We start from the raw sequence: 17,171 nt of genomic DNA, 5'->3' as shown, positions 1-17,171 counted from the left end.
AAGAAAGAAAGAAAGAAAGAAAGAAAGAAAGAAAGAAAGAAAGAAAAAAGAAAGAAAGAAGAAAGAAAGAAAGAAAGAAAGAAAGAAAGAAAGAAAGAAGAAAGAAAGAAAGAAAGAAAGAAAGAAAGAAAGAAAGAAAGAAAGAAAGAAAGAAAAGGAAGAAAGAAAGAAAAGAAAGAAAGGTAAATAATTTAACTATTTGACAATAGGATCACAGAGCTAAGATTCCTTATCTGATCTGGTTTCTTACCTTCATCAAGCCTATTCAGTAAAAAAGTAAACAAAAAAACAATGAGCATTTCATTCTATACCAAGTATCCATAATGGAAAGCTTACCACCAATCTTAACAATTTACACAGATTTCTGAAACTAAATTTATTTAATTAATCTTTGTTCATTAAACTTTCTTGATTAGTCTCCATATCTACTGTTTAAAACTTTGAAAGTTATATTTTTATAACTTATATTTGGCATCCATTTTTAAAGAGACTGGAAAATGCAAACTCATATTTTATGTACACTGCATAATTTACATCACTTTGAATATTTAACAATTGGATTAGAATGTATGTATGAAAATAGGTTTAATTAAATTTTAAAATTCCTTAAATTCTTCCTTTGATATAAAAATTTTACTAGTTGCAGTTTATCTTAGTTTAATGAAACAAATTTACAACAAGAGATATTAATTCATTTTCAGTAAAAATCAAATTACTAATGTACCAATTAAAAGCATAGAACTATCTTCGTTTTCCAAAATAGAAATCTAAGAAAGGAAAAAAATATATTTCATTTAAATGTGGACAATAGAAAATTGGTTGCACCTATTTGCAAAGAATCATTTCCCTCATTCCTTGAATACTTTGGCTCTTGACTTACTGTTCCTCTCTCCAGACTACTGATTACTATAATTATTAGAATTTTGATTTCCTTGTAGGTGTTTTTTCCAATGGCCTTAAGCTTCTCTCCTCCAATGAATTTATTCTCCATCTTGACTTGGTTACTAATTTCCATGGATATTCCACTGATCTTCTCACTATTACCTACAACTCTATAACCTTAATTTTGAATCCCATACCACATACTATCTCTTTGCATCTCACTGCCTATACTAACCCTAGTTTTATGCCTGCAGGGATTTCAGTCCAATTTTCCCCACCATCCGGAAACCTATTTCCCTTCTTACCTAACTGAAAGTCCAGGTCCCTTCATTATAATCATTCTCCACAGGTGTTCTCAATTCCTTTGCCCTCTTCCACAATTTGCCTAGAAATAACTGGGCCTGGTTCTTCAAACTTTCTGCTTTCTTTGAGATGTTAATGCACAGATAGTGTGGTTGGAGAGAAACATATAGTCATATTGACTATTGTCCCTTTAAATTTAAAGGGCTTCATCTGAGCCCTCTTAATGTTTTTTATGAATCATACTGTATTTCCTTTATTCATTCACAGTCCCACTCCCACTCTAAATCTCAAATCTTTTATCTACAAGCCAAAGTCAAAAGGCTGTGGAAACCAGATTTTTATATCTCATCTGATTATGTAACTTGACCTGACCTGACCAATTCATTTGGCTAAAACTTTACCTGAAATTGACTTACATGTATAGCTATTTATGTTTTTTTATCCTAATTAGTGCAAATATTCCTTTATTTCCCTACAGGTATATTAATGTATTGATTACAAGGTGTTACTTAAGACTCACTGGGGTTTTTGGGCAGCCCCGGTGGCGCAGCGATCCTGGAGACCTGGGATCGAGTCCAGCGTTGGGCTCCCTGTGTGGAGCCTGCTTCTCCCTCTGCCTGTGTCTCTGCCTCTCTATCTCTCTCTCTCTCTGTGTCTATTATGAACAAATAAATAAATCTTAAAAAAAAAAGACTTACTGGGGTTTTTCCTAATACATAAAGAATATATGACAGTATTACCTGTCCATACCGAGAAAGTTCATGTTTTATGACTTATCTGACTACAAAGGTCTCGGATAATAGTTATGGATCTTCTGTTTCTTTCCACATTACATTCTATCTCTATGAAGGAAATTACGACCATATATAAGATCTATATTCTTCTTGTATAGTATAAGGAAAAGATAAACTAAAAATAAGAGGCTTAATTCTTCCTTTAAAAATAAGGGAAGAAACCTCTGCACCCCTTAACTCTTTCACATTTTCTTATAAGGCTTATTGTAGAAAACTTGCAACTTTTTTCTTTGTTTCCTTAAAATGTATGTAAATCTTTTAAAAAGCTGAATATTCCAATTGCCAGCAGCTGTATGACACTATAATGTCTTTCTCAAGGACCTGGGGGCCATCTCTCTGAAATGCAATCATCAAGAAAGATAGCATCCCTTTCTCCTGGTTTCTGTTGGAGGGTAGGGGTCTTAAGTCAGTGGGTACCCCATACGTTGCCAAAGTACCTCTTATCATAAAAATATTAAAGTTCATTTTTTTCTTTGGAAAAAAACAATTAGCAAGCACAGATGGCTACCCCAATTATCAGGTGAATCTAGGAAGAATGAAGTGCGACAAATGGTGCTGTCAAGTCCTCTTATTTAAGGACTAGTTATTGTTTATCATGAGAACATCTATGCCGTAGGGGTTGTATCTGCTTGACAACATAAAAAGGTAAGATTTCTTTCTGGTTTAAAGCCCATTCTTTAACAAAGCTATTTTCTTTCTCTTCTACTTTTGTGGAAAGGTTTTCTGAGTTGGCTGAAGATCTTTTTTTAATGATATTCCCCAACACTACTAACTCTGTCTAACTTGCTGATTCAAAGACACTGCCCCCAGAAATTCCTCTCTCTTTCATGCCTTTTAAAACATTTTTCCTGAATTGATCTTTCTCATTAGCTGGAGTTTCTTCTATCCTGACTTTACACCCCCTTCAAAAATGATCCTGTCTTTCTACTCTTATCTTCTCTCAAAATAGGACAAGCTCCTCCTGTATGTCATTTCTGATAGACACTCTCATTAGGCTTTTGACTTCACTACTAACTAAAATTGTTTTGGTTAGTGTCAGCCACAACCTCCAATGACAAAGCTTGATAGTCTTCACATTTCTTCACTATCTTTGACAGCAGTGATCACTCCCTCTAGTTTGAAACCTTGTCTTCTTACTTCTGGGACACCACCTCACTTATTTCTACTACTGGTTCACTGTCTGGTGCTTTTTATTCTTCTTTATATATTCCTCCTTTTCTCTCAAACTCGAAACCATGGAGTGCCCCTGGGATCAGCCCTAACTTTCTTATCACCTTGATCTACGTCAACTTTGCTGGTGGTTGCATTCAAGCTCATAGCTTTATATATAACCTCATAATGATGTTTCCCAAAAATATCTCTCCTGTTTGGATTGCTCTCATAAAATCCAGACACATTTCCATATGCTTATTTGACATCTCTTAAAGGAGCAAATCTTGTGAACATAATATCCAGACACATTTCCATATGCTTATTTGACATCTCTTAAAGGAGCAAATCTTGTGAACTATATACCTAAATCTAAATATCTAAAACCTAAATTGTATATCTAGTAAATACACCTAAAATCTATGAAACTACATTTCCAAAATCTAGAATCTAACCACTTTCACCACCTCTGTTTAGTCATCATCCTGCACCAAGTTATCATCATCTCTGAAGTGGCTCAGTGCTTCCACTATGTCCTTCCACAGCCTAGCCACAGCACATACCAATCCTTCACTTTAACCTACATGATAATCTCTCTATTCCCCTCAGAGTAAAATACATAGTTCTTACAAAGACCTACAAAGCCTTATAATATTTTGCACTCTACTAACAACCTGAAATTATCACTGATGATTTTCCCCCCACACTGACTTTCTTACCTGCTCTTTAAACACATCAGACATTTCACACCACTGACTTCAATGGTTTTTCCTCAGATCTAGAATACCCTTCCTTTGGATTACTGCTTGTCTTATTCTTTAACCTTTTCCAGGGCTTTATAAAAATGGTATATATTTAGGAAAGACTTTCCAGAATGCTACATACAAAACTATGCGTGTTTCATCAGGTGTGGCATTTCTGGTCTCTCCCCCTCTCCTTCCATCTCTCTCTCTCTCACTCTGTGTGTATATATACATCTATGATATCTATATATCATATATATAGAGAAATGTCCATATTTATAGAAATATCCATTTCTATTGTTCACACACTATAAAATTTGTGTATGTGTATGTATGTATGTATGTATGTATGTATGTATAAAGTAGTTTCAGAATCACTGACACCATACATGGAAATCAACTAAGTGACATTCAGTATTTTAATAGTAGTTTTAGTTTAAATATACAATTAAATGTACAAATATTATTTTTACAGTTTGATGAGTTTTGACAAATGCATACACCTGTGTAATCAGACCCTATTAAGATATAGAACAAAGCCATAATCGCAGAAAGTTCCTTCATTCTCTTCCCAATCAACGCTCTTATGTCCAAAGCAACCAGTTTGCTGTTTTTTTTTTTACCATATTAGTTACCATATATTAGATATATTAAAAATGACACTTTTATGGGTATATACTTTCATTTCTTTTGGATAAATACCTAGAAGTAGAATCTATATGCCATAGAACAGCTATATGGTTGTCTTTTTAATACAATGCCAAAGCACTATCCATTGTCCTATATCATTTTACAAACCCATTACACACAAACTCTTCCTACTTGGCATTATTTTCATATCTAGACTTTTAAATTTCCACCAAACTTCTAGTTCTGTAGAGCAATTTTATCAGGGTTTTAACCTGAATTTCCTTTATGACAAATGTTCATTTTCTTATTTGTTTTTCTCTCTTTTTCTTAACTCCTATTGTATATCTCACTTTGTGAAATATCTATTCAAGAGTTTTGCTCATTTTCTAATATGCAATGTTTCATGAATTTGCATATCGTCCTTGCACAGAGGCCATGCTAATCTTCTGTATATTGTTCCAATTTTAATATATGTGCTGCCAAAGTGGGCACTTGCTCTCTCTCTCTCTCTCTCTTTTTAAGATTTTATCTATTTATTTTAGAGGCAGAAAAAGCAAGTGACTGGAGGAGGAGGAAGAGAGACAAGCAGACTCTGTACTGAGCACAGAGCACCATGTGAGGGCTCCATCCCACAACCCTGAAATCATGACCAGAGCTGAAATCAAGAGTCAGACTCTTATCCACTCAACCCGCTGAGCCACCCAGGTGCCCTAGCACTTGCTTTAAAAAAAAAAAAATATTGGCTTATTTGTCATTTTATTGTCACATGGGATTTTTATGTATGTGATTTGTTTTTATTTTTTAAGCTATACATTTTAAAAATAATTTCTTCTAGGTTGTGGCTTATTTACTGATTGTTTTTAACAGTTACTTGGCAAGTAGCATTTTTAAAAAATTTAATTATGTCTGATTTTTTTATTTACTTGCTTAAATTTTTTAAGGTGCTTTTGACTCTTGTCTAAGAAATATTTGTCTGTCTCCAAGTCATGAAGATATTATCCTCTGTTTTATGAGATTTATAGTTTTTGCTTTTTATGTTTGGGTGTATCATTTATCACAACTTTTGTACATGGTGTGAGGTAGGGTTAATATTCTTTGTGGCACAGATATATAATATTCTAAAAATTTGTTGAAAGGCCTTATTTACTGAATAGCTTTGACAACTGTCAAAAATAATTGACTAAATGTAAGTGGGTATATTTCCAGACTGTCTATTCTGTGCTTTTGATTTTTTTTTCTATCTTCATGTCAATATGGCTATTGTATTACTATTCTAGTTGTGTAATAGTTTTGTAAAGTGAGATTTTTTTTAAGATTGGTTTTTCTTTTTTAAGTCTTTGTACTTCCATACAGGATGTCAATTTTAGAGAAATTCTGATAGAATTATGACTGTGATTACTTTGAATCTATGGATTAATTTTGAAAAAAACTGACATTTTCACACTATTGTCCCCTCAAAACCACAGGTATGGCATATATATCTCTAATTATTTAGCTTTCTTTTCCTCAGAAATTTTTGTAGCTTTGCATCTTTCACTTATTTTATTCAATGTATTTCTAAGTATTTTATTGATTCAATAGTGTTAAAATTAATTTTAAAGTTTTTGTTTTGAAATAATTATAAACTCATAGGAAATGTCAGAAATAATGCAACAAAAAAAGAAATAATGTGACATGTGCAGCTTCCTCTAATGGTGACACATTTTATAACTGCAATACAACACTGATATCAAGAAAAATAATGTTAGTATAACATTGTTAACTAGACTACAGACCATATCCAATTTTTACTGTTTTTAACTTACATTTGTGTCTGTGGATGTGTATAGTTCTAGACAATTTCATTCCATGTAATGATTTGTTTAATCACCACAAAAATTAGCTGTTCTAAGCTGTTTTATGACTACAAAAAAACTGCTGTATTCCATTCCTGTCCCATGGCAGCCACTAATCTATTTTCTACCTCTATAGCTCTGTCCTTTTGAAAATGTTATATAAATGAAATCATACATAATGTCATGTTTTTTAATTACTTCAAAAGAATCTTGGGAATTGGTGGAAGTGGGTGGGAGTACAGATGAAAAATTTAACCATGAGTTGGTAGTTGTCAAAGCTTGGTGATAATCTACAAGGGTTCATTATATTCTCTACTTTGAAATACTTTTAATATTCCCTTGATCATAATAAAAATTAATGGCTATTAAAGAAGAGACAAAATATTTAAGTAGAGGATATTTAGAACAGAAAAAAGGGAGAAGAATGCTGTCTAAAGTTGGAAAATACATTAGAGAGAAAAATAATTGGGAATGTCAAAAGCTAGATAGAAGAAAAAAAGAAGAAGAAAAAATCCAGATAGAATATAACCAGAGAAATTAAGTAAGGTTGACTGAGATAGCAGTAATAGGCATTATGATTAACTTCATGTAGCTGTTTTAGAAATGAGGGAAAAAAAATCAATGATATAACATAATGTCCTCAAAGTCCATGCACATTATTGCAAATGTCAGGATTTTCCTCTATCTCATGAAGAGATTTCATCATTATCCAGGTGATAAAAAGAAAGATATATAATATTCCAGTGTGTGTGTATATAAATTCCCATCATCAAAAAAATAGAGAAGATAGATTATACATTCATATCTAGTCATAAATGACAACTCAAAGAATACAAAAAGATAGCTTCCATTCCTAAATAATAATACAAACAATAAAAAGATGGCTTCCAGTCTCAAATGCTAACATAGGTGATAGAAAAAATATGACTTCAAGTCAATTGCTAATGCAAGAGTTAGAGAAAAACTGTTTCCCATCATAAATGAGAACTCAGATGAGAGAAAACAAAAAGTTTTCAGTCATGAATTATAACTCAGGTTCTAGAAAAAGAAGGTTTCCAGTCATGAAAAGTCAGAGAGTAGAGAAAAAAGATTTCCATCATAAATGGTAACTCGGGCAATTGAGAAAGATAATATCCAATCATTAACAATAACTCAGCTGATAAACAATGAAAAGTCTCCAGTCATAAATGATAACACACAAGATAGGAAAGAATGTTTCCCAGTCATCAGTTATAGCTCAGGTAAAGTAGAAATAAAGTTCTCAGTCATAAACAGAAAATCACATAATAGAGACAGAAAGACTTTCAGTCATAAATGATAATTCAGGTGGTAGAGAATGAAAATTTTCCAATCACAAATGATAAATTAGGAGATAGGGAAATAAAAGTTTCCAATGATAAATGATAAGTGAGGTGACAAAGAAAAGAGTTTCCAGTCATAAATGGTAATACAGGTGATAGAGAAAGGTTTCCAGTCATTACTGAAAACTCACATGATAGAAGCTTTTCAATTATAACTAATAACTCAGATGACCAAGATAGACTATCTAGTGATAGATGGTGACTCGTGTCATAGAGATAGGGGAATTCTAGTCATAAATGATAATTCAGGTGATAGAGAATGAAAGTTTCCATGACAAATGATAACGTAGTCAATAAAAAAAAGTTTTCTGTGCATAGTAATAGAGAAAAAATTTTTCAGTCACAAGTGGTAAGTCACGTGCCAGAGAAAGACCAGTTTCCAGCCATTAATGATAACTCAGGATATAGGGAAAGGTTTCCAGTCATAAACAAGCCAGGTGATAGCAAAAGGTTTCCAATCATAAATGATGACATATTATAGAGAGGAACTTTTCCAGTTATTTTTGATAACTCATATGATAGAGAAAAAGATTGCTAGACAAAAATAATAACTCACATGATAGGGAAAAAGGGTTTCCAATTATAAATAGTGACTCATCTGCTAGAGAAAGGTTTTCAGTCATAAATAATAACTTATATGATAGAAAAAAAGGTTTACATTCATAAATAATAAATCAGGTTCTAGAGAAAGTTTCAAGCCATGAATGATAACTCAGATGCTAGAGAAAGATTTCTAGTCATAAACAATAAGTTAGGTAATAGAGAAAGAATGTTTCCAGTCTTATATCATTATTCAGGTGATAAACAACCAAGATTTCTAGTGAAATATAATTTTAAGTAATAGAGAAGGTTTCCAGTCATAAATGATAACCCAGATGATTAAAAAAGTGAAAGAAAATAATTATACATTGCAATATGTATGGAAAGCAAGCAAAATATATTAAATAAACTGAATTGGTGATCCGAAAGAAATACATGCAAAAAAAAAAAAAAAACCCAACTTGATTTATCACATGCATGTCATAGATTCCAAGCTTTTCTGTGTGAAGATGAGTTAAAAGTAGTATTAAAATTAAATTTACTCTTTATACAGTAGTTAGTATAGATAAGGGAACAATTTAAATAAATAATACTAGATTATGATATAGGAAATATATTGGGAAAAATTAGCCAATATGGAGAAGTCTTGAAAATGGACCCAGGTGATTTAAAAATATTACTCTCTTTAAGGGCAGCTTCAAGCAAAATGGACAGGAATTTTCAGATTAGGATGGCAGCTACTGTGTGGATTTGTGACTCACTGGAACCAAACAGAGGGGAAAAATTTTGTTTAGTGTCATATTCCAGAGCAGCTCACTCCAATAGAACTTTCTGCAATAGGAATTTTCTATGTCTGGGCTGCCCAGTATCTTAGCCACTAGACACATGTGATTACTGAGCACTTGAAATGCTGGCTAGCATGACTGAGGAACTGAATTCTTAATTTAGTTTGTTCAACTAATTTGAATTTAAATAGCTACATGTAGCTAACAGAGTATTGGACAACACTGGTCTAGAGAAATCAATAAATTACCTCCTTTCAATCAACCTATTTCAACCAGCCAGATTTTGGAATTAGTTATGGATCTAACTGGATTTTCTGTTCTTTAGGAATTGTCAACTCAAAAAGATTATTGTATAAGACTTGTTCTTATTTTCCCCTCCCAGGGGCCCAAATATACATGTATTTGTATTTATACTTATATAAATATTTATATCACCCAGTTATTGCCTAAAAGACATATTTATGGCCAAATCAATATAGCTGGGCCCCTATGTTACATACAATCATAAGAAAAAAATATATAAGATACACAACTTCACTTGAGTCTTTTCTTGAAGGGGAAATAATATCCACGCTGATTTTGAACAATCAAGTAAAACATATATACATATATATCTTACATAAAAACAATTAAGTAAGGAATATACATATAATCTAATATGTATATTAGATTGACTTTGAATAATGATTCTGGCATCTAAGTTGATAAATTGACTCACATCCTTTAGTTATATATTAGCGTAGTCTTAAAACAAAACAAAACAAAACAAAAACCGATCCAATTTGGCTGAAGGAAGACACTAAACCCATGGGGATTTTGAAATAGCTTAAGCAAGCAAAACTTACATTCTGCTATTATCTGCATTTTAAAATGTGCTCATTACTTAGCTTCTGGGCAGATATAAGAGGCTAATTACAATACTTAAAGGAACATACAGTTAAGTTTCAACTTTCCCATCTACCTGCATCATCAGGCAAAAACCTGATTAAACAGATGGGCCTCACCCCATGACCCTGAAAATCAGTACTGAGATTTTGGAGAAACAAGAAAAGAAAGTGCCAAACGGTGTTTATTCTTCATGGAAAAAGCCCTAAGGCATCTAAATATGCTAATGCTGAATCAGCATTACACTTTGAACTTAGCAAAATCAAAAAATAAACACCACCACAAAACAGCTTTATTACGATTCCTTAAATCATGAGATATGAGAATTATTACTATGTCTTTAAATACACTAATTATTCACATTTAAGAATCTATGGACCTGCATTTCCCTAAAAGGCTATTTCAGTATTGAGTTCTGTTACAAAGCAAGATGAGACATAGACAAGAATCACATTGAAAGTAACAATTTGAAAACCTGAAGACACCTTACAGAAAGTAAACAGCAAAACTACCATACACATATGGTCCTGAGTCTCAGTTTATACATGGCTTAAAATTTACATTAATAGTAGCTTAATTACATTTGGTTAAACATTTCACAAAATAGGAGTACACCTTCTGATTATTATCAGTTTCCAAAACTAAACTTGAAATTATACCTTCTCAGAAGAGCTTAAGGAACTCAAAAAAAAATTAACTTAAGCCTAGTTATGCAAGCCATTCAGAATTAACATTTAGCAAATTTTCGACAATTTCTATCTAAGAAATCCCAGATTAGATTCACACCAACCTTATAGCTTTTTTATTTAGATATCAACCTCCAAACTTATACACATAATCAATTCATGAACTCATTTATTTAATACACGATCATTAAATATTTTCTGTGTCAGCTATAGAGAGGGTAAGCCCTACGAATAGAAAAAATAAAAGTTATACTCTTTGTACTAAGGAGGCAGTCAACTTACTATAAACAGAATGATGTGTAAGATATCCAGGAGGATAAAAAGAAAAATGTAGTATGTATTTTATGTATTTTCTTCTTAACAGAAAAAAATTATGATAATTAAATTGCTTAGATGAACTTATCATTGCTCTTTTAAAATATAACTTTTATGAGCTTTCAAGTTACATTTGAGTCTAATTAGATGTCACTGCAATATAAAATGTGATATCTTAAAACAAAAGTACTATATAGTGTCTCTATACAAGGAAGAGAATAATGATATAGAAGTCACTTAATACTCCTATTTAATTCCTTAAGCATTTTTCCTCTTTCTATTCTTATGTTTTTTTTGTTTGTTTGTTTGTTTGTTGTTTTTGCAGTAAATCTAGAAAAGTAAATGCAGAAAATGTAGAAAAATAACAGCCATTTATAAAATAACTATTTGATTCAGAAATGGATCAAGCATTCTTCATCTTATATCCTGCACTGGCCAGTTGATTGGGTTGTCAGATGTCAAATATTCAATGTTGTGATCAAGAACAGGTCTTACCTCTGATAGGAGCAGATAGAAAGGTATGACTAACATAGTAGCTTTGAATTGTTGTTTCTTACTACCTCTTAATACTTCATCCATGATAGAGGCCCAGTAGAATGGCAAGATAATGTTAGCCAATATAATGTTTGTCATAGCTTTTGGCCATAACCCCAATGCATTCTTAGTTACCTACGCTGTAGAGAATTTGAGATATAAGGTATAGGGGAGGTAAAATTTCCCTCTGCCCTCTTAGGATTTTTTGACTAGGCCTGCGAATTAAACTGCCATAAAACACTTTAACAGGAGGAAAGCACAGAAATTTATGTAAGTATCATGTGCCGCAGGAGCCCTCATAAAGAAATAAAGACTGAAAACAATGGTGAAACCTACTTACTTTTATATTAGGTTGAAAAAGGAGAAGCAATTATGGAAAAGTAAACTACATGGGAAGGCTAAAGGAAGATAAAAGTTATTGGAGCAAGATTTGTTTGTATAGAATTCTCATGGCTTTGACTTACAATTGAAGAATGTTTCTTTTCTCCTGATACAGGATAGGCATCTTTCACATGGGAGTTCTTATCTTCTGTTTTGGGGGAAAAAATGATAGATTAAAATGCTTCCCTTACACCTGCTGTTTCTTAAGTGCTTTTTGCACAAGATCATCCTTATGTCAACGTCGCATATTCTCACATGCTTCAAAGATTTTTCACTCCCTCTCCCTCTCCCTTCCCTACCTCCTCCCTTCTCCTCCCCTTCCTTCTTTTGTTTTCTCTTTTCCTTTCTCTCCTCCTCTTTTCCTTTCTCTTCTTTTCTTTTCTAGAATAAGCCAGAAATGTGGCCTAGTCTAAAATTGAACTCAATAGCCCACTTTTACCTCATAAATTGGGATCACAATCCAGCATCAAATCTGTATTCACTCGTGAATTCAACCAATTTTTTAAGCCCTACTAGTTATTGCTCCAGGCACTGAGGATACAGGTCAATGACCCTCACATCTTGTATTTATTTAGACTCTGCTACTCAAAATGGCAATAAAAAAACAAAAAGACAAACTTAAAAAATTTCACTTGGAACTACAGGAGATCTGCCTTGCAAGGAAGAGAAAGTTTAGCTTCCCCTTATCCCACCAACTTTGAAATATGAACTAACATCGCAGTAAACCAAATCCAAAGGGATTCCAATCAAGATACTAAACCAGAGTTGAAATTGTTTTACTTGCTACTTAAACAGTGTTACTGTTTCTACTTTTCTTTCTTTGTTTAGGGACTCCTATAGCCTCTAAAGCTCTATGGAAATTTTTAGTAAAGAATGACTTAATCAAAGACAAGTTAATAAAATACATTAATATAGATTTCAGATAATGTATGAGCATTCTAAAAATGCTGTCTGTTTACACAATAATATTCACCACATCTATTTTTAGTTGCTTTTTTTTCAAATAATTTTACTAAATGAAAAAGGACTAGTAATTCCAATATGATAGCTTCAATATGGTATAAGGAAGTTCAATACAATAAACATTTTATGAGATAACTATCAGACTACTTAAAGTATAAGAATGTTCAATATTAAAATTTATAATATAGTTTGTTCTACAAATAAAATTATCTTTCCTGATAATTAGCCACTCCCATCCAGAGTTGGAACTGATAGATATGATCGACATCATTAAGAAACACAATACTTGAGTGAATTTCTTAGAAAGAAAAAATAACCCAAAAGCCAAAGACTTCCCTTGAATTCTAAAGTAGTTTTCAGTTCAATATATTCTACTTGCTTGGAGTTATGACCCTTAGATATTAGTCCTTTGAATGGCATAAGAACTGAATATTAGAAGGACTGATTTAAATCTACTTTCTCACGTAATCTCCACTGGATTGACATGAAACATCAATATGTTCTCAGGCTTGCAGAGGAAGAGTTCAAGAAAGAACTGTCTTTTAAGAGTGAAATTCCCATTTGAATTCTCTTCTACATAGATACATTAAGAGAAAGGTACTGGATACATGACTTGATTAAATCTAACAATGCAGGCTTTGCTGAACTCAGAATTCTCAGGGGACTAAACTGAATAGAGAAAATAAATGCAACATATTATTAATTCAACCTCCTGCCAAAATATAAAAGTAGTAGATTAATGTGTATAGAACTATATAAAGAATTACAGTTCAAACTAATTAAGTTAAGAAAGCAAGTGATTTGTTATTTCTTAATTAATGCAACTAAGCCCATATTGCCCTTTTCATGCTCTCCTAGCACTAAAAACCTCCCTTTTCACTGAAAATATTTCTATGTTGATTTCTAAGTTTCAGTTTTATTTACTTAACACATTCTTTTTCTAGACTCAATGTTAAGTTCTTTGTGGGCAGGACAATATATTCTCATATTTGCCAAAGTACACTATAAATGACCCAAGCCCTTTCCACCTATTGTCGAAGGTGGCTTATCACCAATGATCCAAATGCTTGACTCTTGCATGTTCCCCTGGAGAAAAGCACATTCTATCCCACAACTCATGAGTTCTGTTCTTTTAGAGCCTTTATATTTATGCCAATGCTCCTTCATAAATGCTTCAGATTTCAGTGAAAGTGGTAAATAAACTCAAAATATATTTTCAGTATCTAGTAGTTGTCCTTATAGAGTTTGGGTGGAGAAAAAAAGTTAACTAAGATAAAGTTTAGAGATCACCTGAAGATCTGTTTACTTCAGGCTCTTGTTCACATAAATGAATAATTCAAAGAGAAACCAGACAGAGAGAAGACTCCCGATCTCTCCGTATCATAAACAAGGCTCGTGATACCCATCAGATCTCTATTAAGGAATTTTACAAATGCAGGCTCATTTCAACCAAACTACCTAGAGTAAAATCATATGGAGAGCAATATAACTTGGCATTTTTAAGAGTAACTTCTCAGGTACATTGCTACTTGGGCAAAATCTACTTTGATTTGTGTTAAGAAATGGAGTTAGATAAGACACTTCAGAGTTTCTAAGGCATGAGAGATTTGGAAATGTTTCAGCGTGAGGAAGAAAAATAACAAAATAAGGTAATAGGAACAAGAAAAGAAGATAGGCATGGGCTACAAAAATTTTAGATCCTGAGAAATATTAAGAAAGAGAAGGGGAAAGTGGCTGAAATCAGGGCAGCAGGGCCTAAATGAGCCAGAGAGTGTCATAAGATTGGCACAAAGCCACACACTCTGATACTTTAGTAGAAAACAATCATTTTAAATCGACATGTGTAAAGAACCAAATCTGCCAGGCACTAAGCTATTGTCTCTCAGGCCCAAAACCACCTGTACACATTTTGCTTTGTAGTATTGAGGTTAGCACTCCATAAACATTTCTCCCTTGCCAACAGGGAGTTAGGAGTTCGAAGGAGTTGACACACTTTTACTTGAAAGAGCTGGGTAGTAAATAGTTTAGGGTTTGTGGGCCAGCTGCTCTCTGTTGCAACTGCTCAACTCTATCTCCGTAGCATGAATGTGATACAGAAGAGCTTGGTTCCTGTTTCACGGAGTCAAATAATGAATCTTGGGGACAACAGAGAGTGAGCAAAGTGATAGAAGTTTGTTAAGCAGAGATACAGAGAAAGCTCTCAGAAGTGAGAGGGGTCCCCACAGGATTCTCACTGAGGGCTTTTATGGTCTGTTTTTTTATAGGAAACTGTCCAGGGAACTGGGTAAATTTCTTGTCAACATCAGTGGCTATTTAGAACAAACATGGTGGACTTATAACTATCATAATAACAAACAAGATATTTTGTAAATGTCAGGAGCTCAAACAAGGTGTTCCCTTCTCTCAGGTTAATATCTCTTCCATAACATTTCTCTATATCTGGGATTTCTGTGAGCCTAGTCAGGTAACCCATTGGCCTTGAGATTCTTGGGCCATCTTGGTTTGAGCAGGGACTACTGATAACACCTTATTGCCATATTTCATTGTGGTCTGGTAGCCATTAAGGGGGGATACTCCCTAACATTTGGACTTAGGGAGCCTGGTTTATTTTTCCTGTTTTTACTGTCTTAATTTCTGTTTCCTTGGGATGGGTAGGAGCCTGACTCTGGGGCCTTTCCCTTATCTTTTCCTCCTAGCCCCCGTCTGCCCCTAACTCGTTCCTACATCAAATATACCCAGTAAGTCAACAAATGAACATGCATGTGTTATAGCCAATCTTTAGAGACACTGAAATTTTAATTACATATAATTTTTACCTGTCAAAAATCTTTTAAAGTTTATTTTATTTTATTTTTTTTTAATTTTATTTATTTATGATAGGCACACAGTGAGAGAGAGAGAGGCAGAGACCTAGGCAGAGGGAGAAGCAGGCTCCATGCACCGGGAGCCTGACGTGGGATTCGATCCCGGGTCTCCAGGATCGTGCCCTGGGCCAAAGGCAGGCGCTAAACCGCTGCGCCACCCAGGGATCCCCTCTTTTAAAGTTTAAAATACATTATATGTATATATATATATATATATATATATATATAAACTCTGTAAAGTACTTTACATAAAGTACTTTATATATATATGAACTCACCAGACTACAAAAACATGAAGCAGGTGAGGTTTGGCCCACAGGCTATAATTTGCCACTCTCTGACTGGGGCAAGATGGAGGGAGAGGAGAAGGAACTGGCTTCTGTGTGTCTGCCTTCCAGGCTGCATGACTCCCACAATCATACTTCACCCTTGCAGGAGCAGACCAATGCCACTCTCCAGTCGTTTGCTTGCCCTTGCTCTCTGGGAACCAGCTTCACCATGCTCTCTTAGATCTACCTGAACCAATCTAGAACCCTCGCTCCACAGTGCCCCTCCTTGGAGTTCTTAAAGACGAGCACCAGGTGCTGCTGCTTCCTCCTCGGAGTTCTGGCCCATAGCTCTGTGGGACCCTTCTCCATGCTCCCAGGAAACCTGCATTCCATTTTAAGCACTACCTCCTTTAAGGTCTGAGTTCCAAGTCTGCATGATTCTTTTCAGAGTCTAGATTCTGAGACCCCTAACCACTCCCTTTGAAGTACCAAGTCTAGTTTCTATTTTCCTGACCGGATACTGACACAAGGATAGGCCTCTTCCTGGCTCTACAGCCTGCAGTACTCAGGGAGCAATTACTGAATACTAGTTTGAGAGTGGGGGGGTGGGGTGGGGGGGTGTTGTCATTATCTTCCAGCTTTGATTATTTGCTTTCCTTCCAAAAGTTTCTGCCCAGGAAACTCAAAACAGGCTCACATACAATCTTTGAGGCCTGTTCCTAGTTCCTAAGAGGTGCTCTCAATTCGGTTTCTCTCTCACACTATGGCAAGTTAACTAGATTATCCCAGCCACACAATATTCAATGATTTCTTTTAAAGTTCCCAGGCATAATTACCTCTCTAATTATACAAAACAGAAAATTTCAAGTGTTTTGTAACATAACAACCACTAACATTTACTGACTTAACTATTTTCCAAACATGATGTTCAACGGAGAACATATTTTTAATTAAAATCGTATAGTAATCTGTGATATAGCTAATATTAATTTGCCTTCTGTAGATTCCTTAGCATATAGTTAGCAATTTTTTCAGTCACACATATAATAAATATCAAAATCATCACCTAAATCCAAATACTTTGACTCGAGATTTCTGCTTTTTAATCACTATGATGTATTATTCCCAGTGTAATGACTGTTATGCATCATCCAGGGTCCCTTTTAAGATTGTAAAACTGTGGGGACTGTTGCCCATTTTCTGGAAATTGCTCTGGGATTGAAAGAACTGCTTCACTCAAGGTCATACTGCC

The 17,171-nt window shown here is 33.9% G+C and overlaps 1 non-coding gene across 1 annotated transcript; it reads right to left on the bottom strand.

Annotated features, from left to right (window-relative positions):
• Positions 1 to 4,886: 4,886 nt before the first annotated feature.
• LOC144302779 (U6 spliceosomal RNA) lies at positions 4,887 to 4,993 on the bottom strand. The gene has a single exon (XR_013369836.1). It is a non-coding gene; the product is annotated as a U6 spliceosomal RNA (small nuclear RNA).
• Between the last annotated feature and the right edge of the window lie 12,178 nt (positions 4,994 to 17,171).

Source organism: Canis aureus, chromosome 31, assembly GCF_053574225.1.
Source record: "Canis aureus isolate CA01 chromosome 31, VMU_Caureus_v.1.0, whole genome shotgun sequence".
NCBI lineage: Eukaryota > Metazoa > Chordata > Mammalia > Carnivora > Canidae > Canis > Canis aureus.
The sequence above is the reverse complement of the archived record's forward strand: the minus strand, read 5'-3'. Positions and strand labels throughout refer to the sequence as shown.